The 4,330-nt window shown below is 40.9% G+C and overlaps 1 long non-coding RNA gene across 1 annotated transcript; it reads right to left on the minus strand.

Moving 5' to 3' along the window:
• Positions 1-479: 479 nt before the first annotated feature.
• Positions 480-1,975, minus strand: LOC311431106. The gene is made up of 2 exons (XR_014689242.1): positions 1,895-1,975; positions 480-1,061 (listed from the first exon to the last, which is right to left on the minus strand). It is a non-coding gene; the product is annotated as an uncharacterized lncRNA (long non-coding RNA).
• Positions 1,976-4,330: the final 2,355 nt, after the last annotated feature.

Raw genomic sequence — 4,330 nt, forward strand, 5'->3', positions numbered from 1 at the left:
ATGAATTATAACTTCCATTTCAGGGTTTCATTTATTTCCATGCCAGTTCCCTTTCATCAATTTTCCTGCCATAGTAAAAAGTTCAAGCCTTCCTTAATAATTTCATTTAAAATATTTAGATATACATTATTTGCCCTTTTCCCCCTATCTTTAGTGTTATTATTTCCTATTTGCAACAGTTATTGATCAGTTTCCTATAAATGTTGAGTTGGAGCATTTTATTTATACCATCATAAATCAGTCTCACATATCTGTCTTTTTTTTTTTTTTTTTTTTTTTTTTTAAATTATTATTTTTATTTTACTGGCTTTATATAGATGTAGAAGTATTTTTTCTGACCCACCATTTTCTCATCTAATCTGGTTATTTGTCTTCCATTATCGCTTCTTTAATATTTTCTTCTCTTCCTTCTTTGCCTCATCCTTACTTCTCTTCTCTTTTTTCTCCCCTGTAGTAAAGTAGTTCTCAATATATTTTCTTCTCTCTCTTTTTTTTTTTTTTTTTTTTTTTTTTAAAAGTGCAAAAGTGTCTATCATTTCTCCTTAGTTGTTCTGCTGTGATATGGTGGTTTCTGTTGTATGTTACTGGATTGAGAACTTGCATAATCCCCAGCTGTGCTGAATCAGTTTCCGGCCATGGATTTTCTAGACATTATGGAATTTCAACAAATTTCTTTTACCTTCCCACACTATGCCAAAATATGTGCCCAAGGGTCAATATTTTGTACTAAATGCAATCTATAAAAGCCCAATAAAGTTTTTCAAGCCTGAGTGCTTTCTCTTAGGCATGATTCTTCTTTACATATACAGGCTTTGCATTTGTCATTTTGTTGATAGGAGTGGATTTAATTATGACCCACAGAGTGTAAAAGCAAGGCTTAGCTCCTCTGTTTCACAGAATGTTATGAAGATTGCTACACGGAGTTTCCATTTGCCTCATTTTCAATTATTAGATAGAAAATTGTTTCAGCTCTAGTTGGCTCTTGCATGGTACTTTCAAAATTGTCTTCAATTTGTTGGACTTCCCCCAGCCAACAAACACATTGTATTCAAAAACAAAACCTAATATCAGAAGTGAAAAGAACAGTTAAAGACATTTCTTTGGCCCAACTCAGATGAGTAATGATGATGCAGATTTCCCCCCAGACAGATTTGTTAGCTTAATGTTACACTCGTGTATTGTACTTCAGAAATAAATGCATGAACTACTTATATCAATTGAACAAAACAGTGAGGCTATTTAAGAAAAAAAAAAAAAAAAAAGGAGCATGTTTGTTTAAGCCATGCATCCCTAAAATTGTATCAATTCTTATGAACTTCGTACTCAACAACCTTCTCAGTTTGCCACTCTCTCTTTGCCCTCAGCTCCTTGCAAACCCTAACCCTTCTTAAGTGTTCTCAAGTGTCCGGTATTAGAAACTGTAAATATATCAATATCATTGAACAGGGGTGTTCATGCTACATTAGTTCACTTTCATTGGCAGCTGATGTAAGATGTAAGATTTTTTGTAAGATCTTGCTCTTTTACAAAAGGCCTGCTCAGTACTTCAACGTGTTATTAGAAAAGCATCATGATCATCAAAAAGAATTCATCCTATTGTGGCTGGTGCCCATGCAGTGAATGACAACAGGCAAGACATGTCAGGAGTATTATCCATGCTTTAAATGAGAAGACGCAAAAACACTTGAGCTCACTACCAATCAGCATATTTTACTTTTTTTTTTTTTTTTTTTTATGTATTTACTGTTTTTCTCCTGTGACTCTGTTGAGACTATTTAAACAAGAAAAACTAGATTTTGTAACCAGAATGTAGCTCAGTACATGGGTTAACTGCTGTGCCTCAAACATGTTGGAAACAAATAATAAACAAATAGTAATGGCTTTGTTGGCTTACCTTTTCTTACAGGAGAAGTAGTCTACAACAAATTTATATTAGAGAAAATGTCACTGCTACATCTGCTGATACAAGCATAACAGCAAAGCTTTTTTAAGGAGGTGTGGTGTTTTGACTGACCTGGTTACGGCAGTTTCCCAGGTGAAATCAATAACACTGACAAAAGCACTTTCAGTTGTGTCTATGCAATGGAAAAAAAAAATCTCATTAAAAATGTAATTTCTCCCAAACAACTTTTTTTTTTTTTTTTTTTTTTTTTTTTTTTTTTTTCAGATAAATGTGTCTAATGTAGAGTTGGCCAAGGTGAACTGCAAACTTAGATCTACTGGTTAGTTCACTGTGAGGCCAGAGACTAGTCTCAATATACTTCTTGCCCTTTGTCTTTTACTTTGAAGAAAATGTAGTGGGTTTACGTGGCAAGGTTTTGGTAGCAGGGGGCTATAGGGGTGGTTTCTGTGAGAAAGATCTAGAAGCTGCCCCATGTTTGGGAAGGGCCCCATTGTTTTCCAGATCTGAGCCAATAAGCGATGTTGTTTGCGCCTCTGTGAGAGCATATTTAAGACAGCGAAAAAACGCTGCGCCACACAGCAGCCGGGAGAGTCAAGGGAGTGAGAGAACAGCCTTGCACCAAGGTCAGTGTAGAAGGAGGGGGAGAGGTGCTCCAGGCGCTGGAGCAGAAGTCCCCTGCGGCCTGTGGTGAGGACCATGGTGAAGCAGGATGTCCCCCTGCAGCCCATGGAGTACCACGGTGGAGCAGGGTTCCACGCTGCAGCCCGTGGAGGAGACCACGGTGGAGCAGGTGGCCCTGCACCGACGGAGGCTGCCGCCTGTGGAAGACCCCTGCCGGAGCAGATTCTGGGCCGGACCTGTAGCCCGTGGAGAGGAGCCCACGCAGGAGCAGGTGACCTGGCAGGAGCTGCTGCCCGTAGGGGAGCCAGGTTGGAGCAGTTTTCTCCTGAGGGATGGACCCCGTGGTACGGACCCATATCTGGAGCAGTTCTGGAAGAGCTGCTGCCTGTGGGAAGCCCACGCCGGATCAGTTCATCAAGGACTGCATCCCGTGGGTGGGACCCCACAGCACAGGGGACGAGAGTGACCGAGAAGGAGCGGCAGAGAAGTGCTGTAGACTGACCATAACCCCCATTCCCCGTTCCCCTGCGCCGCTCGGGGGGAGGAGGTGGAAGAGGGTGGATGGGGGGGAAGGTGCTTTTGTTTTTTTTTTTTTTTTTTCCTTTGTTTTCTCACTTCTCTCGCTTGTTAGTTGTAGACAATAAATCTTACTATCTCAATCCTTGAGCCCTTTTCACATATTTTCTCCCCATTCCTCTTTGAGGAGGGGGAGTGAGAGAGCGGCTGTGGTGGAGCTCGGCTGCCCACTCGAGCGGAAGACAAAGAAGTAACAGCAAACACACACACATTCACACATCCTCTTGTACAATCAATCAGAGCAATAAAGAAAAAAATGTCTATGTAGATCATACTTAGTCTTAATGACCGTTAATAATTTCTGTAGTCAATCAGTTGTTGTTGTTGTTGTTTTTCCCTAAGATTGGGATCTTTCATGATCTGGGAAACATCTTTATCCATCATCACAGTATTGGCTCAAGCAGGACACTTCTGTCTTCTCATTGTTGCATACACTGGTAGCACTCTAGAGAAAGAGCACTGCCTGCACAAAAGCTGCTCAGTCTTGCTGTGAACTCACTGCCATCATCAGCTGAGTTCATGGGGCAAGGTGACCAGAGCTTGAAGAGAAGCGAAGGCATGGGTGGCGGTGAGGAATACCCAGGAGATAACATGATAAAGGCTCTCACACTTTCTTCCGAAAGCAGCATGAACAGTGTACACCCTAAGTGCCCGCATAGGAACACTCACAGTGTGGGAAACAAACAGGAGGAACTCAGAGTCTGTGTGTAGCTGCAGAGTTAGGATCTCATTTGGATTATGGAGGCAAGGTAGGACAGCAAATATACATAGATGGCTGCAATGGATGGGTGCAGGCTTTTTAGGAAAGACAGGTCACAGAGGATGAGGAGAAGCGGCTGTGCTTGATGCAAAGTACTGCTTTTGATGCATGGAGTTTTTCAAGGGAATTGTGGAGAACTTACAGGTCAGGATGAATCCCTATCAGTACCTACCCAAGGAGAACACTTGTTGTAAGGACTCTCTGATTAAGCTTCCTAGTATTTTATTAAAATATTGGTTTGGAAAAATTGAGAGGAAAAGGGTATGCATATTTAGTTCTACTTTGCCACACACATACCTGTCTCCCTTTACTGTTTCCTTTCTATTAATTCCTTTTTTAATCTCAGTTCTTGTACACTGCTCAAGTACAAATAAAACAGTTCTGTGCTACTCTTGCAGAAGTGCAGGTGTTATGCCTGTAATGAAAAGTAATACTGAAATACGACCTCTGTGTGTGATGCCTAATCATTA

This window comes from Aythya ferina (assembly GCF_964211825.1).
Source record: "Aythya ferina genome assembly, chromosome: 2".
In the NCBI taxonomy this organism is placed as follows: domain Eukaryota; kingdom Metazoa; phylum Chordata; class Aves; order Anseriformes; family Anatidae; genus Aythya; species Aythya ferina.